At 53.2% G+C, this 25,752-nt stretch overlaps 1 long non-coding RNA gene across 1 annotated transcript; it reads right to left on the bottom strand.

The window, feature by feature from the left end:
• Positions 1-7,780: 7,780 nt before the first annotated feature.
• LOC114066063 lies at positions 7,781-25,684 on the bottom strand. The gene is made up of 3 exons (XR_003573109.1): positions 24,593-25,684; positions 19,886-19,889; positions 7,781-7,791 (listed from the first exon to the last, which is right to left on the bottom strand). It is a non-coding gene; the product is annotated as an uncharacterized LOC114066063 (long non-coding RNA).
• Positions 25,685-25,752: the final 68 nt, after the last annotated feature.

The following is a 25,752-nucleotide window of genomic DNA, read 5'->3' as shown; positions in this document are numbered from 1 at the left end:
AAATGTATTGAATATTTTTCCACTGATGTTTAGTGTCTGTAAGATTCCTCGGGGAGTTTACAACAAGTGGAATACTTAAGGATATAGTGCCATAGGTTCTTTCAGTATTTTCTTTTCAAGGAAAGTAACCTCTGAATTATCTAGGAAGTACATGAACAACATGAAAGGAAGATTATGCACAGAAAGAAAAAAATATGCAGAGAATTCAATTATGCAAAAAAAGTGATGTGCTTTGCTTAATTCCCCAAACACACCTCGCACAGCAGTCACCGCAGCAGCCTCGGTGCATGCAGACGAGGTTTCCAGGTCACCCTCCCTGGCTCTTTCTGATCATTCTGTGTTCCCATTGCTCTGTATTGTGGGGTTGACAGGATCAGGGTTCATTTGTGTCCCTCTCCTGTGCTGCGCCAGGGCGGGAGACCCAGCAGGCTCTATTCTGGAGAGACTCACAGTGGGGAAATCCCACCATTTCTGGAGTTCTGGCTCCGGGGATGCAGGGCAGATGGGTCACAGCCCCTGGGATGGGAGGAGAGGCTTTACTCTGGGTTTATTACTCTGCAGACACTGCCACTCGCAGCCCTGTGGTGGCACAGCTGCTGCTTCTCCAGAGAGGTGACCCAGCGATGCCGTGTGCTGTGGTGGGGATGAGGGCACAGGGGAGTGTCCCCTGGGTTGCAGGAGGTGGTTGCAGTGTGATTCTGTGCCCTGGGACAGGGCTGGACCCTCTTGCTTCTGCCCGGCCTTGGAACACAAAGTTCCAACCCCAAAAAGGTGGGCAGGGCTGTTCCAGTCAGTGTGGGATATGGAGTGCAGGGTGTGGGGTGTGGGGTGCAGGGTAGACTCAGCCCTGAAAAAGGGGGGGCTGATCTGCCAGACACTCCACTGGGTGTGAGGGACACCAGGGAGCCAACTCTGCTGTAAATTCCTACCCACTGCTTCCAGGGCTGAGCTGAGCTGACAGGGGTGTGTTTGTTTATTTATTTATTTATGGTCCCATTAGTTGATACATTTGCATTGAGTCTCAGGAAAAAAAATAAAGTGTCTTCTTCGAATTGAATGACGTGAATTATTCCAACCAAAGTCACTAATTAAGACCTCATTAGCAGCCCAAATTTGTGATAGATCAGCAGTGGACTTGGCACAGTGGTTTAATTTAATGATTTCTTGCATTACTTTGTTAATCATCTTTAGTCTGATTTAATTTATGCCAATGTGACTATCCTAATTTCTAATTAAGGCATTGATGGCAGGGATGCCACCACTGCCCAAGAATTCCAATCATGGGTAGTGCAGAAGCAGATCTGGGTTTGTGGGGGGCTTCTAACCTACTCCCAGCCTGGCATATGGAGTGTCCACAATCCCACTTTGGACACCTCCAGCTCAGGTTGGGATTTTTTGCAGTGTTCCCAAGGCTGAGCTAATCCCAGAGTTCTGAAAAGCTCTGGATCCTGCTGCAAGGTGCCACTACTCCAGGATCACTGTTCTATCAGGAAGCATCCACATGGGTTTGGCCACGGCAAATTAGAGAGTTTGCAGGGAAGAACATCTGCTAATGCAAAACATTTATGCCGGTCGATATAAATTTATTTAGTGCAATAAATGACATAATTGAATTTTTATTTCCTTAATATATTTCCCTAAAATAACTAAGATTTGGAGTGTCCCTGGCCCACAGATGTCTTTCATGGGGACGTATTTCCTGTACTATTACTCTTGTATAAATCTGACGTTTGAACAGTTTAATAAATGAGCAGTTGTTTGACTTGTTTCACTTTCAATACATTCTGGTGGATTAATAAAATGTATTTCAAAAGGAAGCTCGATAGAACATGCTATAAAAATTCGTGATTTATTAGCAATACATTTGCTATTAGTTGGGACAGATACTCAAAATGTCATTAAGGTTAAAATAATAATCAATCAAACTAATTAGACCCTATTTTTCATATGCAAATATAATTAAGCATCCATTTCTCAATAACTTTAAAGAGAATTATTGAAGCTGCACAAAGTGTGCTGAGTCCTTACTTGAGCTAATGAAATGGCAGCACCTTCCCTGCATATGCAAACAAAATTGATTAACCACTTTGGGCTTGGCTTAATAACCCAGGAGTGGCTGGGGGAGCCGGGTTGAGGGCTGGGGGTGTCACTGCTCTTCCCACCCCCCAAATTCCTGCTTTCCAGGGAGCTGGGGTCCAGATGGGAAGTGAGATTCTTGTCTTGGTGTGGGTACCACAGGTACCACCATCTGCAGACCTGCCTCACCGGTGTTTGCTGATGTTTTTCCCTCTGACTGTTCATTTCCAGGGAAAAACACCACTTTGCTACGAGAAGGGTTAATAAGAGATGTTTATTTATGAACTCGGCATATTACTGTTGCATAATTTGAATACAGTGCTATGAGCTTTTTTTATTGCCTGCTATAATTTCATTTTTAAAGCTTCCCCTATGCCATACTTTACAAATGATATCGCAAACAAGAAATAAATTCTGTTTTGCAGCTGTGCTAACTATATTTACCCATGGGATACACTATTTTGTCCTTGACATAAATCCCCTGGGATTTCACTCGGAATTACTTTGGCATGCCACATTCCCTGCATCAGGGTATTGTGCACCAAGTCTATCACGGGGCTCTGGCGGAGCTGGCGGATCTCTACGAAGAGAAAGAGGCACTTGTTTAGCATATTACCATGAAAATCAGTCAACTCACACATTAACGATTGTCAAGAAACCCGGGAGAGGGAAATAAGGGAAATAACTGTGGATTAAACCAGCGAGGATCCCCCAAGCAGCGACAGGAGGGGTTGGGGGGGGCCCATGCCCTGCAGCTCAGCACACCTCGAGCATCACCTGCTCCTCCTCCCCTCATCCTATCACCTGGCTGTTGTGCCCGTCCCTGGGTCCCCTAAATATCCTGGGGTCCTCCCTAAGTCTCCATCCCTCTGCAGTGGTGGGAGGGGCCAGGGGGTGATGACCTCCCACCCAGCACACCCCCAGCATCACCTACTGCTGCTCCTCCCCTCATCCCATCACCTGGCTGTTGTGTCCTGGACACCTAAATTGTCCCCAGGTCCTCCTCTCGTCCCCATCCCTTGGCAGGGCAGGGCGTCGATCTGGTTGTGTGTGACACGCTTTGGTTTTAGTCTTTTCCCAGGATTTGCAGGCCCTGGAGGCCTTACCTGCCACTGCCCCATGTGCAAACAGGCAGGTAATGCCCATCGGCAGGTGTGTGAGCCCGGCAGCAGCTCCGGTCCCTGCCAGCTCTGCTCCTCCACAGCCCCAAGCTGCTTAAACCACCCCTGGATATGGATCCTGCTCTTAATTGGGGGCCCAATTTTCTGCAGGTGTCAGGCTCCAGGACATCAGGTTTAATGAAATTCATCCCACCCACCTCTGCGGCACCGGCGGAGGCGCCGGAGCTGCCAGGAAAGGGGGTCTGTGCCTGGCACACGGCAGGAGCCGGCGGAGCTGACACTGTCAGCAGCTCTCCGGGGACGAGCGTATTTTTGTCGATCATGTAGCATCAGGTTCTCGTGTCACTGCGTTACGGAGCTTGATGGCACTTAATACACCGTGACAAGGTGTAACATCAGAAATGGAACACAAAATGAGATCAAACGGCATCGTGGTCCCCAGAGGGCCCGATCAAATCCAATGGATGGAAATTTGAAGGGGGGAAAAAGATGCAAACTCTCCCCCCTATAGAAACCTTTGGAATCCCATTATCCTGGGCAGCCAAAGCTGGGCTGGGCTCCTTTGGGGAGGAGGATTTGGGACTTATGGGATGGACCTGTTCCTGCAAACCATGGGACCTGCAGACCCCCTGAGCACTGACCTCACACTGGGAAGCAGTTCCAGCTCCCTGCTGGAGTGGGGACACCCTCAGTCCTGTGTGAACAAGGATCCATCCTGGGGTTGGGTGTCAAATCACAGTTATGTCCCCTCTTGCAGGTGAGGAGGGTGACCCTGAGGAGAGGACCCCCAGGACAAGGTCCTGCCCCACTTTGCTGGGTGTCTGCAGGCAGTGGCTGATCCAATGGGCACTGTCCAGGGGAGATGTTTCTTGGGAGGGACAGAAATGGCAGGTTATTATCCCACAGGCAGCTTCCTCCAGGAAAGCGGGTCAAGGGCAGAACACCTCGGGGCAGATAAAAAAAAGGACAATTTTTCACATATCTCAGCAATTTTGAGAAGAGGAAAGAAGCCATTTTTCAGCAAAGAAGAGCTCTTTTCATTCGGAAAATGTTAACCAGATGTTCACAAGAGGTACGTCATGGAAAGAATGAATTAGGTCTCTGGTTGGGACTAACCCCCGGCCTCCTGGGAGCTGTGGGGCTGCGCCGTGGGGCTGCTGGGGCTGAAACAAAGGCAGATGTGCTTGGGAAGGCACCAACTCCCAATGCCCATGGCTGTGGGTTGGAGGGTGTGATTGCAAACACATACTGTCTGGCCTGAAGAAAGGGCTCCCTCATCCCTCCAGGGGATTGCAGCTCCTGTCAAGCAGCTCCCAGTGCCCCACTCTTATTGCCAGGTCACCACACTGGCTCACGAGCCTTGCAGTACCCTGGGATGCTCATGGAGATGTCAGAGCCAAGGAAAAAACAGCGGCAATTCAGAGTAAGAACCACTGAAGTTTGCAGAGTTTTAGGCAAAACAATGATGGTATTTGCAGACCAAAGCACGGTGTCACCTCTGTCCCCATGTGCTTACGTGCCACTGCCCTGCTGCTCTTGGTGCCCCTCTCACTGCTGCCATGGCCCCTGTTCCTGGTACAGGCACCAGCACTCGTCTCCTGCTTTACCTGCTGCCAGGTGAGAGACAGCACCTGCCCTGCACCCAGACAGGGACCAGAGTACTTGTGTCCCCAAAGCCCTGGGGCACAAAGTCCACAGGGTTAGTGCCCTGGCCACCTCCACCAGCTCATGGCCACATGCCTGGTGGCTGCTGCTGACATACATAATGGACATACTGAACCTGTTGCATTATTACCCCATTTTCCTGTCTCTGCAGCCAGAGAGAGCTGCTGGACCAGGGTCCCAAACTGGCAGCTCCACAGGGGTCTCCTCCCAGCTGAGGTTGCTGAAACTCCTACCAGACAGGAGCCCCCGGCTCCAGCTCGGGGCTGGGGTTAAACCCAGGGCTGGGGGGGGTCTCGCCTGAGATTAAGGGCAGGTGATGACTTTTTTCCCTACAAATGACCATTGTCACCACATCAGCAAACACCCTCAGAGGGGTGTGTGTGTCTTCATTTCCTGGGCCTGCAGAGCCAGTGGCACTTTGGGATCGAGGCAGCAGCACCAGAGCCTGTTCGTGCAAATCAGACAGCAAACACAGAGCAGCATGTACACTGATACTCTGTCCCTTGTATTTTTTTTTTTTAGTTGCAAAACCTAAATCAAATCAGGAGAAAAGGCCAAGGCAGCATCTAAACAAGGAGACTCATCACTACATGGAGTCCTGGAGTGAGGAAATGAGGAGTTTTCAGCCTCTGGCTGCACCCAGGGCCATGAGAATCAGCAAATCATTAATAGGGCTGAACCTCTGCAAGCAGCCAAAGGAAGAAACCTGCCAGAGGCTGCTGCTTTTCTGAGTCTGGCCCTGGTGGCGTCCCTGCTGGTGGCCACTGGGTCCCCTAACCCCTGCCCACCCCAAAGGGACAGTGGCACCGACTGTGTGGCTGCCAGTGTGGTTGTTGGAGCCACTGGTGTCCACAGTCCCTACTCCAGCCACTAGAGCCCCCTGCTCCCCTTTCCCCTTTTCCTGGATCACTCCTTGCCCCTGCACCTGCGGAGGCTGAAGGGACTCCACAGCTGAGCAGCCCAGCTGTCACCCCAAGGATGGACCTGAGCAGGAGTGTGGCATCGGGGACCAGCCAGCTCCTGGGACACTCTTCAACAGGAGTTAGTTGTCTTCAGGCAGGTGTCTTTTGGCTGCCAGGCTGAGGGGCATGGACACATCCTCAGGGAAGGTACAGATGCCCCTGTCCTCCAGCCACATCCTCCTGCTGCTGGGCAGGGTCTGCTCCCAAGAGCCCCCAGGCTCCACCAACACAGCCCTGGGATCGTGTCAGCAGTATTTCTAGAGCCTCTTTGCACAGGCTTTAGTAGCAGCAACATCCTGCTGTTCCAGGGCAGGGCAGAGGGCTGACCCGGGGACCCCTCAGCAGACAGTGTGACAGAGCTGCAACTCCTCCAGGTGAGGGGTAGGGATATGCTGCATGTGAGATGGATGGCTGCTGGGGTGGGCTCCCACAGTCGTGTGTCTTGATTTCATCACTAATACACACAATTAATAAACTTAATTACACGTAAAATTGCGGCAGCTGAAAAATGAGTGCAATTCCTTCTCCTCCATCTTTACACCGAGCCTTTGCTGAGGACAAGGGGTGCAAAGGTGTCACCACAGCCCCCTTTGTCCTTGGCAAACCTCTCCTGTGGGCCTGTGTCTGAGTCTCCAGTGCTGGTGGAACTGCCTGAAGTGGGATCCAGCCTCAGAAGGGACATTTCTTTGTGTCTGTGATGTGCTGCTTCTGCGCAAAGCAATCAGTGTGCTGTGTGCTGGAAGATTAAATGAGTCTGTGATGCAGAACATCACCCTGGGCAGATGGTGCTGATCCCTGACACCCTGCACTCATTCTGGTGGCTTAGAAGAGGACAGGGATGTCTGTTCTGGAGAGCAGTGGATGCACATGAGGACACTGGGGCTCTGCAGGGCGACCCCTTACTCCCTCTGGGTGGGCTGTAGTGGGAAGGCAAGAGAGACACACAGTTGTGTCACTCACACTTCACCCAGGTGTGAGAAGCTGATGCTGTGCAGGTGGGAGGGTCAGGATGTTGGGTCCAGAGATCTTCATGGATCAGCATCTCCAGTCACCTCATCCAGAGGAGAAGGGGTTAATGGCTCCCCTCTGCTGCAGCACTGAAGTTCATTACTTTTGCTAATTGCTTTGGAGTCAGTGATTCAGCAGCTCATGGAAAATGCATCTCTGGGTAATGGATTAATTGGCCACCACTGACCAGTTTGCATCAAGGTGCTGGGAAGGGGCTGCACCCCATGCCAAGCTGCCCACTCACCACCCAGCACCACCACCTGCCACAAAACGAGGTCTCACCGTGCCTGGCCAGTGTCACAGTGGGCTGGTCCCAGCTCACGAGGCTACAGGGACCTGCTGTGGATCTTCAGGCTGTGGTGTGACTAAAACCCCTGGGGTGCCACAGCGGGCAGCTGGGCTTATGAGGCAGCAACAAGGCCAGGTGCTGCACAGGTGGCAACTCAGGTAAAAGCTTTCACTCCTGCCTTGTGCCTCCTTTAATCTTCAAAGAATTAACATGGGTGTGTGTAGAATAATTTCAACACACTCCGTTAATGCCAGTGCTGGTGTCACCAGAGAAGCTTTACTTTCCCAGGTAATGAATGTGGCCATAAGTACTTTGCGACCGTATGGTGATTATGCTTAATAAAGGACATTTTCTGTAATTAAACAGTTTTATTAAGGCATTATTAGCCCTTTAAGTTGAAAAATAGCAGAATGGAGGTGTAATAGGGTGCTAGCATCTGTACTGGGTGAGCAGATGGAGGGGAAGCTCCACCCTTGTGGAGGGAACTCAGAGCCCAGCTCATGCCTTGCTGGGAGCATGTCCCCAGGCAGTGGCAGTGCCAGCAGTGCCAGCAGTGTGCCTGTACCCAGCCCTCACCCCACATGGCCACTGGGACACTCTTCAACAACAGGAGTTAGTTGTCTTCAGGCAGGTGTCTTTTGGCTGCCAGGCTGAGGGGCATGGACACGTCCTCAGGGCAGGTACAGACCCCTTCAGCCCATAACAGGGATGTCCCACTGGGCAATGCTGCAAGGCCAGGGATCCCCGGCACGCACACCCTTGGCAAGTACCACGGCAGAGCTGTGGTCTGGCAGTAAGGTCTCCCTCCAGCCTTTGTCCCCTCTCACTGGCACTCATCATCCTCTCAGCCAGAGACTCCCCTGGGAGCAGGACAAGGACAGGGATGAAGCCCAGCAAAGAGCTGCCCGTGCCAGGCTGTGCCCTCCCACTGGAGGAGGGATCGGTGAGGGGCTGAAGGGACCCCGCAGCACCAGCATCACACCTGGTGCAGTTCTGTGGTCGTAAGGATGTTTGTGTCAGACTCCCCAGCACTTGAGCCAGCACTGACCAGAGGGGAAGGAGCCGTGACATTGCTGGGAATGGTTTTTTCTCCATCTGAATTTGTGCGGCCTGTCCTCTAATCATTTGTACGTTATCCATCATCCCCTGCCTCCCCGTCCCTGCTGTCGCACAGCTCCAGGCAATCCATCTTACAGTTAAAAAATTGTCTCTCTTACACAGGGGCTTTCAAACAAGACAAATAGAAAGAATAAGATCTGGTATTGAGATGCTGTGTACAGGGTGAGATACATAAAGCGGCGGGTAAAAGATCCCATCTGATTGTCGGGAGCAGATCTACGGCGCTGTCAGTGCAGCACAGTCCCTTCCACAGGGGAATGGGAAGGATTCAGCCCCCACTGAGCAACAACATTTCCTCTGAGCCACAGCACTGGGGGTCCAAGCAGGATTCGGCCCCAGCTGAACAGCATCATCTTGTCTGTGCCACAGCTCTGTGGCTCTAAGCAGACCCACCAGCCCCAACACAGGCACCATGCAGCCACCCAGCCATCCTTAGTGGCTTTCCTGAAACCTGAGGGCTACGTCTGACATCTTGGCACAGAGCTTGCCACTGAGCCCTCCTAGTCTGCTGGGACTAACCACAATGCTACTGCTGCTTCTGCTGTTGTGATCCTGCCTGTAACAACATTCACGTCTCAGGGATTTGGAACTAATTTATAGTTGATCCAGGTTCTGTTGGGCAGGAGGGCAGACAGCACCCTGAGCTGAGCCCACCAGGAGTCAGATGGGAACCTGAGCACAGCGGACAGCATAGACCTGACCATTGGGGCAGAACCAACCTGTTCCTGGTACCTGTAAAGAAAGACGCATCTGCCCTGTGATAAACTGTTCCTGCAGTGGCTTAGGCTGCCTTGCAGGATTTCTCTCCATCAGAAAGTCAGTCTGATTACCCACCTCTTCCTCTTCCCTGGACAGAGCACTTTGGGTTGGCCGGTGCCATGGGTAGCAATGCCCTTGGCACATCAGCTGTGCCAGTGCTATGTGTCCAAGGCTGATGGGATCTGTGCCATGGCCTGGCTGTGACTCCATTAGTTATCATATTATTTAAATGCTGATGAGTCCATGATCACCCTAGGGAAGATAAGGGGGCAGGGGGCCAAGCACCCCACAGATCCAAAGGTTTCATGCTCAAACACACCTGCTTTAGGCAGGGTGGATAAATACCTGCTCAGAGGATCTCAGTGCCTGTGCACAATCAGGATGCTGAAGACTCGGGATGAAACACTCAGCTTTCTGCTTCCAGGGTGGTTCCTGGGGATGTGAGTGCCCAGGGAGCCGTGTCAGTGCCGGGCTGTGTGGTGCCAGGGGAGGGAGGATGCTGTGGCTCCGTGGTGATGCAGAACCGCACATCTTCCTTGCTCCCTAATGAGACAAAATAAATTTACGTGGTGCTGTATCCTCTCCCCCCCCCTTTCCTTCCCTTCTCTTGCTAAGGCAAAGGCATCTGATGGTAGTTTAGACAACCCCAGCTCTCGCCTGAGCCGCCACGCTCCAAGCTGCCTGCATTTTTATGAGCTGACTTGTTATATGGGGTGGAAGTATGCAAAATATGTCAAGCCCAAGCAGAGATTTGAATCGAAATGACTCTAATTACTTGTAATAATTTTTTGCATTTCAACATAAAACAATGTTAAAAAAAAAATCCATTACAATAGTTAAAAGACAAATCATTTAGCGAGTCCCTCACTTTATCGCTTTATTAGACAATTTCCTTTGCCACATTTGGAACATGCGGCTGGGTGATCGCCCAGGGCTATTCCAGTGCAAGCAGCACTGGCGGAGAGTTCATCCTGTCATTAGTCAAACATCATCACTGCAGGACCAATGGCCTTGTCAAATTAGACACCATCTCCAGGCGTCAGCCTGGTACCAAATTGGGAGAAAAATTAGATTTTTTTTCTCTCCTCTCCTTCCTTTCTTCATCTCTAAAATAAGCCAGGTTGATTCTTCCTTTGGGTGAGCCCCAGCATAGGATGTATGAGCAGGGATGGACCCAATTTATTGTCACTGGTGTGATCCCTGGGGATCCTTTGATTTGGGAGATGATGTGGGCGATAGGAAGAAATTCTTCACTATGAGAAAGAAATTCTTCACCTTCCACTAGACCTGATTACTCCAAGCCCTCTCCAACTCGGTCTCAAACACTCCCAGGAAGAGTCACAGCTTCTCTGGGCTATTTGTGCCAGGGCCTCACCACCCTCTGAATAAAGAACTTCTTACCAAAATCAAACCTAAATATCTCTCCTTTTAGTTTTAAACCACTCCCCCTTGTTCTATCTCTACTCATTCATGTAAAAAGCCCCTCTCCATCCTCTTTTTAAGCCTCTTTATGCACTGGAATGCCACAGTGCACGGAAAACTGCAGGCAGGTCTCTGTGCCTGCGGGGCAGGACCATCGTGCCCCGCACCCTGCCCGTTCCCACACCGTGTCCACACTTTCCCGGGGGCTGGCACCCACCCTGCCCCCCGGGAACGGGTCGGTGGATGTGACCCCAGTGCCCCGCTGGAAGGCGCTGGGCGGGACGCCCTGGCCCCGTGGGTTTGGCCCCATCCCGGTGGGGACGGGGACAGTGAGGAGGGAGCGTCAGCGCGTGTCAGCGCAGCCACCCCGGCCCTGCCTTTGGACAGATTAAGCAAGTTGCTCATTGCCTGTGACATAATTTAGATGAATGGGGTGGGTAATCCATCAGGCAGAGCCCTGCGCAGCCGGGGGGGATCCCATTACCTTACACGTGTTAACAGCCCAACTCCTTTGTACAAACAACAAAGTGGCGCTCCTGAAAAGCCCGATTTTCCCTCATTGTCTGCGAGAGGAGCGGCGGGTCGGCGGTGATGGATGGCGGCGCTGGCAGGGCGGGATGCGGCCGTGCCGCGGGTGAAGAGGGACACCGTGTGGGGACACACCGAGGCACCGCCGCATGCACAACACCTGTAGAAGCCCAGAAGATCAGCGGTGGTGTGAATGTCTCGAAAGCCGATAGCCAGAAGGCTGTGGAGACAGCCAGAAGTTGCTGGTAGTAACATACTGTGAGAAAGAGCAGGATGTGTCTGGAGAAGGGGCCACAAGGAGGGAGTGCAGCACTTTTTCGGGACAAATGTCTTTGTCCTGTCTCCTGAAGATAAGCAAATCACGGTATAGGAGCAGGAATGAGGTCGAGAAGCAGCATAAACTGTAGAGGGGAGACTCTCATTCTCTCCAACTCCCTGAAAGGAGGGTGGAGCAAGGTGGGGATCGGGCTCTGCTCCCGGGGAACAGGGGACAGGACAAGAGGAAACGGCTTCAAGCTGTGCCAGGATAGGTTTGGGCTGGGCATCAGAAAGAATTTCTTCATGGAATTGGAAGGGACTGCCAGGGAGGTGGTGGAGTCAGCATTCCTGGAGGTGCTCAGAAAAAGTGTTGATGTGGCACTTGAGGACATGGTTTAGTGCTAAACATGGGCATCTGAGGGCACCCTGTGCACCCCAGCTCACTGGCACCCCCAGACAGGCATCCCTGGGCACCCCTGCCCACGGGGGCCTCCCAGACTGACATCCCTGCTCAAACCACCCTTATCTCCAGGAGCTGAGGTCTCTTTGAGGTCTCGGGGTAATGTGATCACTGGCTGCTTCCCCATGCTGAGCCCTCATTCCATGGCACAGCCAGCAGCTGGGACACCGATGGTTGTCTCCATCAGGAGAGTCCTTAAAATCAGCCTCCAAAACCATTTCTCGTTCCTCAACTCTCCACCAGGAACATTATCCCTTAATTGCTGCATTTATCCAGACTTATTCTGTATATCCCCCAATAATGAGTATATTAGAGATGTAATTATTGCTGTCATAAACGTAATAGTGACAAAACAAGAATTGAAATAGTGTCTATGAGGATAATTCACCATTGCAATTAATACTGCCCTGCTTAGTTAATATGTCACTACTTCCAATAAATGCTGTCATTATCCCATTACTAATTCTGTGGTATAATAATTATTGAGGTCATAATTAAGTGTCTATAGTCATCATGGGGTTGGGATGGGTGGGAGGATGCACAGAGTTCACAGTATTTTCACTTTCCAGGGATGCCTAGAGGGCAGCTGGGCGGCCATTCGGGCATCCCAGGAAAGCATCAGCCATAGGATAGGATGGATAGAGATTGGGAAGAGCTGGGTGAATCTAGTTTAATTCTCGGTTTGGCTGGTTGCTCCCAGTGAATCTTTAAAGCACGTGAAGCTGCCAACATCATCAATTCCTCAATTTTTCACTTTTTCAGTGTTTCCACAATGTGGAAACATTGACGTGATCCCTGTTCCTGCTCCATTCCCTTTCCCACTCTTTTTGCCCATCCCTCAGCCAAGTGCATTTTCTACCCAACGCAGATACTTCACGTTAACTCAACTTTTACAGGAGTTCAACTCAATTTTCCTCAGATTAAATAAAATTTCCAAGTGTCACTCACTAGCAAATGATCAGTGGGAAGGGGGTGGATTTTTCTAACCCTATCTCTGGTCCAATTACAATTTTTAATCTATATGTAGATAATGGTGAAGAAAACCCCTGTAGAAATGTCAGGAGTGAGGAGGTTATTAGCTGAGTTTTAATTACTGTCTATCATTCGTAGAAAACTGCGGTGCCCTGAGAAATCAGGTGAAAGCTCTGGTTGTAGGAGTTTTGGTGGGCTTTAAAGGCAGGTGATTTTAAGCAGAGGTGTTTGGGGGTGGGCTGACCTTCCAGGTGGGCAACATCAGTGTCAGCAGATTTTGCTGGGTCTCCTGTCATCTCTCCATCCCTGGAGTAGGGGCCCATCCCACACACAGACCCGACAACTGGGAAATCATGAAATCATAGAATGGCCTGGGTTAGAAGGGACCTTAAGGTTCATTTTGTCCCATGCCCCCTGCCATGGGCAGGGACACCTTCCACTAGACCAGGTTGCTCCAAGCCCTGTCCAACACGGCCTTGACCACTTTCAGGGATGAGGCAGCCACAGCTTCTCTGGGTAACCTGTGCTAGTGCTTGGCAGAACTTTCTGTGAAGAAATTCTTCCTGATGTCCAACTTGAATCTCCCCTGGTGCAAACTGAGGCCACAACATTTGTGTGCCACAATGGATGTGCGATGATATTTGGAAATCATCCCTCCTGTCCTGCAGAGCAGGGCTGATCTGCCACCCCCATCTCTGCACACTGCCCAGAGCTGACCTTCCCCCAGAAATGCTGCTCAGGGATGCTCAGGAATGTTTCCCAGTCTCTCATTTCTGAGGATACTGCTGTGCACCTGTCTTGGAGAGGGTTTGGGGCTGGGCTACCGGTGCTGCTGAGGGACAGCAGGGGGATGCTCCAGACCCAGAGAGGACCCCTATGCTCCCATCCCTGCACAGGAGCTGGAAGGGCTGTGGGGATGGCCGTTCCTGACAGGGCTGTATCCATCAGCCAATAAACAGCTCATTGCACGGGAAGAATTATCTCTGCTGGCATTAAGGTCGGCTGTAACACAGACATTATTCCCAGCGGGAGGCACATGAGCAGAGCCGGTGGCAGATCTCAGCCTGTAACTCTTGATTATTTACACCAGAGCTCCTGGAGGTGGAGGCACAGGGCCCTGGAGCTGCAGGGATGTCCGCAGTCGTCCCGTGCTCTGTGGGGACAGCGGGGATGGGGCACGGGCAGCTGTGGTGCCACGTCCAGCCACAGCTCCTGTACGCTCCTGGTAATGGGCTTCTGTCCCAGATAGGTCTCTGCACACCCAGAGCTGGATTTAGCCCTTGATTTGGTGAGTGAAATGTGGCAGACTTCTGGGGTCCAGTGGGGTTTTCCCCTCTGGTGCCCTATATTGACTGTATACTCTGTGTCAGTTCTGCTCTCTGTGTGCTGCTGGTATGATTCTTGAGGGTGTCCTGTACAGGGCCAGGATTTGGATTGATAGTCCTTTTGGGTCCTTTTCAGTGCCAGATATTAGGAATGAATTCTTCCCTGTGAAGATGGTGAGTCCCTGGCACAAGCTGCCCAGAGAAACTGTGGCTGCACCATCTCTAGAAGTGTTCAAGGCCAGGTTGGACAGGGCTTGGAGCAACCTAGGCTAGTGGAAGGTGTCCCTGCCCATGGCAGGGGCATGGAATGAGATGGTTTGTAAGGTCCTTTCCAATCCAAACCAGTCTGTGATTCTATGATTCTATCAAAAGCACCTGGGGCAGCTCAGCTGGTGCTCAGTAAACCAAGAGCCCTCCAGGAATTCCCTGACCATATCTTTCACGGCATTAATTCCATTTTTCTCTACTCAAACACAAATGACCACTTGCATGCTGGCTTGCAGCTCCCACTGAGCCCCCCAGTGATGGCAAATGCCCACGGGGGTCAGGAACCCCCTGCCCTCTGGCCACCTGTCATTGTCATGGAAATCCTGATGCCCTTCTGTGCTTTCTGAAATTAAAATGTGCCTCTGCTATAAGTTGTTATCAAAAATAGAAGCATTTTATCTATCTTTAGCGCAGAACACAGATTGCATGGAGACATTCAATTTGGAGTCAATTTAAATTTCAATTGTCTGTGAAATCTAAATCAATAGGCTATAGTTCAATGGTGCTTTAATAAAACAGGACATAACGGAGGAATCATTAGGGATTACATATGATAAGAGATGGAAAACAGTGTCTGTGTAATGGTGGAGGAGCCATTAGAGAATTACCTCAAGCATTTGCAAGTAAACCAACAGCCTCCTTCTCCTCCTGAGACTAACGAGAAGACTTAATTGTGCTGCAGCAGCTAAAAATACATCTTTGTCAGCCATGGGATTGGTGAGCGAGTCACAGGGATGTGCAACCATCAGGATGCTCCGTGGCTCCTTGGTGTGGGTCAGACACCTCCAGCCATGTCCTGCCTCTGTTGCCATCTCTTGTCCCCCCGCCCACCACGCTGCCCTGTGCCCAGGCTGTGTCAGAGCTCTGGTTTCCCTCCATGTCCCCCCTGATGTCATCATTGTCCTCCACTACCAGGGAGGTAATGAGGGTCTGGGCAGCTCTGGACACCTGACCAGGCAGTGACACCTATCTCTACCTGCACTAATGTATTTCCCCAGGTTAAACATCCCCCTGACTGATGTGGATGGTGCGTCACAAACAGCTTTATTTCATTGTTATTTGCATTTAATAATAATTCTCTCTTGCTTAGCTCGTTGCAAATAATCCCGATCTGACTGAACCGGAGATCGGATTTCATCAGCCTCGGTTTCCCCTCCTGGATGAGGGAATCACCTGCATGGAAATGGCACTCAGGGGGTTGCATGTGGGAATGCACCAAGGGGTTTTCCAGGCAGAGATTTATCCCAGTAGTAAAAGGACTGAACCATCACACAATCCCCATCCCTCCCATCCTCATCCCTTCCAGGCACTGTGGAGAGGATCCATGGCCCCAGCATTGCCCATGAAGGCTCCAGGCTGGGTGGGCAGAGTGCTCCACAGGGCATGGAAGGGCCAGAATTCCTTTTTTTTATACAAATCTGATTAAAGGAAAAACCCTCAACCCAAGATTAATAATTTCAATAACAAACCACGCAAAGTTAAGGGCATTTGAAAAATGTTTTTACAACCTTTGGTTAACCTGCAGTAACAGCTGCTTGAGTGTGGATAAATAAGACTATTCTGTGGAGGAGACAGGAAAAATTGGTTTGATTTTAAAGGACACTGTTTGGCTCCCGCGGTGCCGTGGCATCCGAGGAAATATTGCATGGCGGCGGCTGCGCGTCATGTTTAATACTCAGAGATGCAGCCATGGAGAGCAATACATCTGCTGGCTCCTGACAGCTGGAAAGCTGGGGTGGATTTTAAAAGCAGCCTTTCTCTTGGAAAGAAAATTCTGAGAGGGATGCAGATGGGAAAAAAAAAATAAATATGGGAATAGCCAGAATGTTCGCTGCCTTGCCAGGGATGCAGGAGTCATGTTTTGGGGCTGTCTAGGGATTCAAGGATCGCGGTTTGGACCCGGCCAGGATGCAGGGGTCATAGTTTGGGAGTGGCCAGGGATTCAGTGGTCATGGTTTGGAACGGAACAGGGATTTAGGGGTCATGTTTGGGGGCTGACCAGATATGCAGGGGTCGCATCTTGGAACTGGCCAGGGATTCAGGGATCATGATTTGGGGTTGTCAGGGGGCACAGAGCAGGCTTTGTGGAAGCTGCCCTGCTCTGACCTTCCAGCTGTCATGACCCCAGGACATCCCCGTCCCCCAGCCTTGGGTGCTGCCACCCACTCTCCAGCACTGCCACACACCATGGTCCCGTGAAATGCATCCCCTGGAAAAGCAGCTATAAAATACAAATAATCCCCATCACCCCTTTTATAACAAGAAATCATGGCCCAGCTTGGAGCCAGAGACATTCTTTTCATCACCTGAAAATCCAAGTGTCTCTCTGCTTGTCTCTTCCAGCCTGTCCAAGAGGACTCAGGAGCCCACTAAAGAGGAGGCTTTAAGCCTCGCCATTAAGAATTCCAAGAGATCTGCTGGGGAGCATGGAAATACAAGAAATACTACAATGCCAGTGCTAAAACTTAATGAGAAATGGAACAAGCTGAGACGGAAGCTTAACAAGAAATACTGGACAAGTCCCCCAAGAAAAACTACAGGCAGCAGCAGCAAGGAGCTGCCAGTCGGCTCTGCAGCCGTATTGATCCGGGACGGAGAAATAGGAGGAGGCCTTTGGAAAGTAGATAAACAGGGAGATATACAGCAGGAGAGGGCCAGAACTGATGAAAACAGGAGAAAATGCAGCTTAAATCAAAGGGCAAATACACGGAAAGAGAAAAGGCGATAGGATTTGTGTTCATGGCTAAAGAGGAGAGTTGTGGGGTGGTGATCAGACACAGGGTAATTGAAAAGAAATGGAAAATGGAGCTCAGGATAAATGTTTTCTTGAGAGAAAGTGGGCTGAAAGCTTGAATTAAGCCATTATTAATATCAGCCTGAATGTAGGGAGAATGTGCAGGGAGGAGGGTTGTGGGTAAGGGATGGGAAGTGAAAGTAGGGGCTTAGGGTGCAGAATGGCTTCTACCTGCCCAAAGGGCCCCATATCTGAGCTGGGCCGGGTGAGAAAGGTCTCCTCTGGCTGGGCAGGAGGCTGGAGATGCCCTTCCTCCCCTGCTCAATAGCTTTGTGGCCACATGCCCCTGTTCCAGCCTGCATGTCCAGCCCCACTGCCTGCCCTGTGGCCAAGTTGTGGCTTGGGGGGCTCTTCCACAGGGGGCTCCTTGCTCAGGGACGGTGTGGGACAGTGATGGAGCGGGGCTAGAATGGTGTGGGGCTGTGATTGTGCGCATCAGGGCTACAGGATCCTCTGCCCACCCCAGGGCAGGAGATGGGCACACCATCCCTGACTCCTCTGCTTGTTCAGGGAAATGCTGCTGGCTCTGGGGACAGCACAGTGTTAGACCTCAAAGCTGTGGAGTTCCATGGCTCAGGACCAAGTGGGCAATCCCTGTCCCTCACAGCCTTGGAGCGAGGGATCCGGGACACCGGGGACTGTGATCAGCACTGTTGGCTGTGCCTCCTCCCCCTCTCCCAGCCCCAGATGCCACAAACTAGGGAATCCATACACAAATTCTCTGCTTTCTGCCTACTAAATCTCACCTGCTCTGCCTTGCTGCAAGAGGCACTCTCCACAGGCAGGAAATATGAGCTGGATGCGAGAATTTGCAGCCACCCAGGTTGCTCCATCAGCACTAAGCAAGACAGGGGGCTCCTGTGCCAGGAGTTTGGCAAACACAGGAAGGGTCTGGGGGCTCAGCCTTTCACCTTGTACAGCTCTCACAGGCATGGGCAGCTGCAGCTGGCTCTGCCTGCTGTCCCGAGGGATTTCTCAGTGCTGGATGCCCCATCCCACCTGGCTGCAGTGGGTCTGGCTGCGTGCAGGGGGTCCTGAGCACCAGGTGGGCTGGGACCAGAGGGGGTCCGGGTGATGGTGGCCCATGACATCCCAGCAGGTGCAGCCCATCCGTCCCTCTCAGAGGGTATTTCGGGGATGTCTCTACAGTCGCCCCAGGGTGGTCTGTGCAATGGGAGGGATGCATCCCCCCAGCCCCTCATGCGCAGTTGCCATGGCAATGAGGGAGGAAGGCTCCCTCACTCCCTGATGCTCAGCACCGGCGTTCTTCTGCACAGCCTTGGCTGCTGCTGGGACATGCTGAGATGTTCATCAGAGCTAACTGCTAGGGAGCTACCCCCATACTCTGTGCCGAGTCTCATCTCCAGCCCACAACTTGTCCCCCATGGCACTGTGCTGTCCCCAGCACTATGAGGTTGCCTGCTGTCCCCAAATCTGGCCCAGGTTGGGGTCAGCATCACTGGGCTGGCCCCCTCACTCCTAAACGCCACACACACACTGCTGGAAAGTCAAGGCATTTCCCATATCTAAAAAAAAAAAAAAAAGTAATTAAATGGAAAGGTCGTTCTTATTTATTCTTTTGTTACACAACCCCCAAGCCACCAGATAGTCAAATTAAGTCTTGGAGCGTTTAATGAAGGATCAGGGAAAGCAGCTCATCAGTTCAAACAGCCATTCCCCTTGCAAAAACACCACACAAAGCACGGGTGCTCTGGTGGGCACTGCAGGGGCATCCCAGGAGCTGCCCATGGGCACTGGGGCCATGGGCCCGGGCAGGGCTGGGGACCAGCATTGCCGCAGCTGCAGCCCGGCGAGTTCCCCGTTCTTCTCACAGGGGAAGGATTTTTTTTAATAGGGCCCCATGGAGACATCAGAGCAATTTTCAAGGAGGTTTGAAGCCACCAGGAAGCTTATTAGATCTGTTCTGCGGAGTTAATTTGATGTTGGTAATCAGTGAGCAAGTTAAGCAGTTAAGGAGATGGAGGCTGCTGAAGGGTTGGGCTGTTTAGCCGCCTTGTAAGCAGTGGTTACTAATGAGAGGCTCATGAATATGAATGAGGGATGATTACAGTGTGGAAAGGGCAGTCAGCAAACCATAAACCTGATTTTAATCTTTTTATTATCAAAGTCACGTTATTAATAATAGACTTTACCTTGAGACCGAGCTCCATCAGGCAATTACTGCTCTCAGCAGTGCTCAGCACCAGGCTCTGTGATGGGCTGAAGGTGGGACCCTGTGTGTTATGATGTGCCCATTGCCAGGGCATCTGGTCTATTCCATCAGCACAGGCTGGACCACCAGTGACCCTCACCCACCCTCCTCTCTGGGGCTGGTGCTTGGACAGTGGCACAAGGAGCCAGATGCTGAGACCACCCTGTCTCTCTCCTCGCCACCAGCACAGCAGCCTTGTCTCACCAGCATTGTCTCACCATCGTGGTCACTGCCACTACAGGGATGGCACATCACAACTGGGCACTGTCCCTCGGTCCTGGAAAAGGATGGTCCTATTGTCTCCACGGCTAATTAATTGTAATTATTTCCTTATGGCGTTATTGATACAGGTGCTCGTGTAATGAGGCAGCAGTTCCTGTGTGAAATGCTGAAGCAAGGGATGTAGAACATGTTAAAAAATATTAATCTACAAATGAAAATGATTTTAATTGGATTCTGCCTTTGGGGTCAGGTCACTGCTCCATTTTCAATCAGAGTTGTCCAGTCAGCAAAGCAGCGGCACAGCCCTTTCATAGGGAAACGGCGAGTGGCTCGCAGAGGTTAATAGGAATGTTGGAAAATAAATAGGTTATTGATTGATAATAACAATAAGCTGACTCCAGTCCTACCTTGGTGACCTTCCCTCACCCAACTTAGAGAAAACTCAGTTAGCATCTAATTATGGATCGCCTCACAATCCCGTGTATTAATGAGAGTGCGGCAGCACAGGCCCAGAGCCCACTCTCAGCAGAGGGGAGAGCCCAAATACAGTCACTCCTGGAGAAACTGGGATCCAGGAACCCTGGGCATGGCATGGAATCACAGGATGGTTTGAGTTGAAAAGGGCCTAAAAGACCATTCAGTTCCACACCCAGCCATGGGCAGGGACACCTCCCACTAGAGCAGGTTGCTCCAAACCCCGTACAACCTGAGCTTGGACACTTCCAGGGATGGGGCAGCCACAGCTTCTCTGAGCAACTTCTGCCAGGCCCTCACCACCCTCAGAGGGAAGAATTTCTCTCTAATATCCTGTCTAAACCTACTCTCTCTCAGCCTAAAGCCGTTATCCTGGTGGCCAACCAAGCTGCAGCCACTGCCTTGTTCTGCAGAGGTGGAAGAGAGAAGGACAGCGGCTCCACACGTGCAGAGTTCTGTAACTGAGACTTTAATTGCTTCAAGATGTGCCAGGAAACAATAAGATGTACCTGGGAAACAAGAAGATTCCTGGCAGTGGGCACGGCTCTGGGGGAGGGAAGCCTTTCCTTGCCCAGAGGTGAGCAGCCAGCACAGGGATGCCAGAGAGTGGGAGAGCCAGGGGCAGGGGAGGGACTCGAGAGCAGGGGCATGAGATGGGGATGAGCTCCCACAGCAACAGCAGTCTCCTGCACTCTCGGGGCTCCGGACACAGAGCTGCTCCCTGGCCTACCATCCTGCCCGCCTGCCCAGCTCTCTCGGCAGCTCCATGGCCAGCACTGGGGCGTTTGGGAAAGGTGCTCGGAGCTTTAACAATCCCTCCCGCAAAGCCCTTCCCTCAGGGCCCCTCAGTGGCAGAGACCGCAGCGCCGCTCGCAGCCGCTCCGTGAAATGCCACGCATCCATTTCACAGAACCGCGGCGCAACCTAATGCAAATGAACAGCATTTCTCTTGCTTGTACACATTCCCTGTCAACACGCGTTGGAGAGACTCGCTATGACATGTCAAAATGCTGCTCACGGCGCGGAAAATAAATACGGCGGTTTGGATGCTGCCTTCCCGCTCAACCGGGAATGGCCGGGCAGGGGATGGAGTCGGGACCCCTCCCCGCGACAGTCGGGGGGTCTCCAGCCTCCCCCAGAGGAGAGGGACGGACAGGCCCTGCGCCCTGCTCCAGGTGATCATCGTGTCCCCGGCTGGAATCACAGAATCATAGAATAGTTTGGGTTGGAAGAGGGCTCATGTCGTTCCACTTCTCCTCCATGAGCAGGGACACCTTCCACTAGCTCAATGTGTTCCGAGCCCCGTCCAGCCTGGCCTTGAACACTTCCAGGTATAGAGCCGGGGCAGGGAGTTTCCTGGAGCACGAGCTCCACCTGCCGCCGCCCTCCCTGCCCAGCCCGGTACCGGCGGGTGTCCCGCGCCGTCCGGCCCGCCCTCCCGCCCCCGTAGCCCCCGGTCTCTGCCTCCCCGCTCCGCGCTGCTCGCGGCTTCCCCGATCGACCCCCGGGCACGACCCCGTCGCGGGGCCTCCTGGCTGGGAACGTGGCGTGGGGTCTGTGCCCGCACTGCACCCCGCGCTGCCCGCCCTGACCGCCGCTCCCAGGACCACCCTTCAGCGGTGCCCCGGGGGAATGACCCCCCTCCTGCGACCTCGCAGGACCATCCACTCAGGGCCTGGGGCGTCTCTATCCCCTCCTGTCCCACCACCCACCCCGGGCGGCCTCGGCTGCTCAGCAGGATGCCGAGGTTGCTTCGGTGAGAAACGTCTGTCCTGACCACCCCACACCCCACAGCGTGTCCCATGAGAGCTGGGGGACCCCCAGCCACACCCTGCTCGCTTCCCCCCCCCCCCCCCCCCCCCCCCCCCCCCCCCCCCCCCCCCCCCCCCACCTCACAAAGACACCAGACTGCAGGGTGGTTGCACACTTGCCATGTTCACAGTAGACATTACAGACAGCAGGGACATTCTCGGGGCTGTGGGTTCATCCTCGGGGCCGTGCTGACCCACAGGATTCCAACCCCCTGGCCCAGAGCATGCCCACACCCCACACCAGTGTCCAGTGCAGTCCCAGTGTGGCTGTGCCTGCTCCCACCATGCTGACATGGGGCCGATGTGGGGTCCTGCAGGGCAGGGGCAGCCCTGGCCAGCTTGGTGTGAAGCACCCTGGGCAAGACTGTGCTGGGTGACACCTTCTGACCTCTGCCTGTGTCGTGGCTGGGGTGCCCCAGCCCCACACCTCCCTGCACCAGCAAAGCAGGAGAGACAGACAGACAGACTGACCAACTCCTCTGCCAGCTGCAGGAACTGGGGAGCAGGGGCAGGGAGTCCCAAGGTGCTGGAGCAAAGGAGCAACCAGGCTGTTTGGTGAAGCCTCTGCCCCCCAGACCTGCTCTGCTCAGCAGTGGTGGCTCTGCAGGGGGAGCAGCCACCCACGGGCACTGGTGGCCATGTCCCCACCGAGGGGTCTGTGGGCAGCATTGGTTGCCTATGCAGGACCACATTTGCCCAGGGCATCCTCTTGGCTAACAGGGTGACTTGCAATCCCAGGACTCCCCTCAGTGACCAGCCTGAGGAGGTCCCCCTGGGTGCAGGAGGGCTGCTCTGGAGCAGAAAGAGGGGTCTGTGGGGCAGGGAGGAACAGTCCCTCACATTGGTGGGCTCTGACAGCCCCAGCTCAGTGCTGGTGGTGCTCCTACCTGTGCAGGAGCCCTGAACCTGTCCACCCTGTGCCCAGCCTGGCTTGTCCTCCTAGCCCATTTCTGTCCCTGTGACCCTGCTTCCCCCTCTGCCCACAGTAGGGCCTTGTATCCCCTTTCCATCAGACACAGGAGCATCAGCCCAAAAAGCACCATGGTGCCAGCTGTGTGGAGGAAGGGTAGGCACATGGTTAGTGCAACAAAGTGGAGGTTGGACAGACATGGAGCTGGGTGAGGAGGGGACCCCATCAGCTTGAAAGCCCAGTGACACCCCAGCTAAAGGAGCAGGCTTGGGTCAGTGCAGACCTGGGATGCCCAGGGGTAGTGGCAGCATCAGGGGGTGTGCCCAGCCATCCAGGGGACCCCTCTCTGGCTCTGCTTTCCAGTGAAGGCAGGAGAGCTGCTGTGATGGTGACAACAGCCAGTGATAGTGACTGGGCAGACCCTCATCATGGGGTTAGTGAGCATATGGCAAAGCCAAGACAGAGCAGCCAGAGCTGGATGCTGTCCAGATCTGTAGCCCCCGGACAGAGCTGCCCTGACCCTTGGTGGGGGCAGCCCCACACTGCTGTGTCCCCACAGCAGCCACGGTCTGGGGTGTCCTCATGAGCCAGCCCGTCCCTACCAGTAGCATGGGACCACCATCCTCTGTTGGCACACAGGGCTTGGCTTTGCCCCACTGGTCATGGCAGTCCTGGACACTGGTGGTGCCTGGCCCTGGGTCACCAGCCCATGTCCAAACCTACACTGATGGGCCAGGTCCTGGAGCCTTCACCTTGGCAGGACCCCTGAGAGGCCAGGAAGGTTTCTCCAGCTGACAGACAGAAAGCAAAGCCCAGGCTGTGCCCCCATCACAGCCTGATGGCAGAGCCCCCTCTGACACCCACTTCCCCCTCCTGCCCTTGGCTCGTTACAAACCCAGCGGTCACACACAGGTATGGTTAGTCACGGCCACGCTGCCGGCAACAGCTTCCACATGCACCAGGCACAAGATAAACTGTGGAAAGACAAAGGGAGTGAAGAGAGGAGCCCAGGAGCGCCTGTGAGCCAATTCAAGGAGCAGCACAAGACCATTCCCCATGACGAGTGACGTGGGGCCCCAGGAGAGCCCCAAACTCAGGCTCTGATGGGGATCATGGGCAATAGCATCACTCTGTGGCTGAATCTCTCTGGGTTTGCCAGATCTTTACAGCCACTACTGGTCATTATTAATGGTTTTGTATTGTCCTATTGTCCTATTGCCTCTCAGCCTCTTTTCCTCATTGTGCCACATGACATTTCTTGGAAAACAGAAGTCAAATAGGGAAATTTTCAAAACCCTCCATTATAAGCATCTTCCTTCCCATCATACCAAATGGGAGCCAGGGATGCTCAGCAGCACTGAAAATTGGGGTGCTGCAGGTTGATAACTAGAAGTCCAGGAGGAGCCACCGTCACTTGTCATGGCAAATAGCATCTGAGAGGCAAAGTGCAAAGAGAGTTGGTTAGTAGCAAGAGAGAAACAGGTCAGGAAGGATTAGTACAGTGCTAACAGAAGTACAGGTTAGTAACAGAAGCAGGGCACCGGTCTGCCTTAGGACACGCATACTGGAAGAGAAATGAAGAGAAAAGCAGCAATGGTTAGTTTGTTTAATTCAGTTCAGGAATGTGTTAGTAACACAGATCTACTGGCTTAAAAAGGAACTGAAAAGCTTCTGCTGATAAAACTGTTTTAGGTTCCTAGTCAGCAACAGGCTCACGGGCAGAGCCGGGCAGGGCGTGCGAGGAGAAACCCTCTCCTCGTGCTGGCAAGGGCTGCCCAGGGCAGGGACTGCTGGTTCCCTCTCCTGCCGGGGGAAAGGACTGCTGGTCCTCTCTCCTGCCCAGGACAGGGGCTGCTTGCATGGACAGGGGCCACCAGTCCTCCCTCCAGCTCACAGCTGGGGCTGGGGCAGCCTGTGTGAGCAGGGCCTGACAGACACTGCTCCTGCCTGGGGCAGGGGCTGCCAGTCCCCTCTCCTGCCCAGAGCTGGGGCTGCCCCTGCCCGTCCCTGCCTGTACAGCCTGGCACTGACACCTGGCACTTCCAAACCTCCTTTCCCAGCTTTTCCGTTCCCCTTTAAAGGCAGCACTGCTGCCACAGTTAGTGGGCACGAGGCAGGGCTGGCTGTGGGTTAGTAGGGCATGCACTGGGGCCAGTTAGTGGGTTAGTCCGTGTGCCAGCGCTGTGCCAGCCCCCGGTGAGGGCACAGGGTCCCAGCGGGTTAGTAGGTTAATGTCGGAGCGCAGCGGCAGCATGCAGAGCCAGGCCCAGTGAGCAGCAGGGCTCTGGCTCACAAGAGCAGGAGGCATTTTGGGGTGTTGTTACCACATTGAGATTTGGGAAGGTGTTATTGGAGGGTTTTAACCTGCATAATGTAACCTGTTTCTGAGTTTAATGCTTTGCAAGGATCTGCCCCTCTCATCCAGGCCAGTGAGGTATCAAATGCCCCAAGCAGCGTGTCCCCACACTGAGTGTGCTTCCCACTTCTGGTACTGGTGAGGATGAGAGACTGGATGCATGGAGGAGACAGTCCCAGCAGTGCCAGGCAGTGACTCAGGTCAGGGCACTAAAGGAGCTGGAAGAAGCAGAGAGGGAAGGGGTAAAATCACCACTGACCATGCCCGGGGCAAGGCTATGGGCAGCTCTGCAAGAGCAGGCCTTCTGCAGAGACCATGAGAGCTGCTCTGGGTCTCCACTGAGCTCCCACTGCCTGTGAAGGGAGGAAAGAGATTCAGCAGGGAAAACCATGCCATGGAGCAGAGGAAAAGTGGCCCATAGCTTACTCCTTCCCTGTCAGAAGCTGCCTCTCCATGGGGCTAAGCAGTGCTCTGAGGAGTGGCAGGAGCACTGTGCCCTGAGAAACAGGGCTGGGGTGGGGCACCATCAGCCCTGTGTCCCTCTGGGTTACCTCCTCCTGCAGCACTAACTCCTGCTGGTCCCCAAGAGGATGCTTTTCCAGTTTGGACTTTAAAGCTGTAACACCTGCCACAAGCTGTGTCTGCCCTCAGCCCCCAGCCCACCTCATTCCGGCTCCCCCAGAGGTCATGGGAGGAGGATTCACTGCCCATGTCCCTCCACACACTCTAGGTTGCTCCACAA

This window comes from Empidonax traillii, unplaced genomic scaffold (genome assembly GCF_003031625.1).
Source record: "Empidonax traillii isolate 1590-97213 ecotype Southwest subspecies unplaced genomic scaffold, ASM303162v1 scaffold731:size316458, whole genome shotgun sequence".
NCBI classification, from domain to species: Eukaryota; Metazoa; Chordata; class Aves; order Passeriformes; family Tyrannidae; genus Empidonax; species Empidonax traillii.
This window is presented reverse-complemented; position numbering and strand designations above follow the sequence as displayed.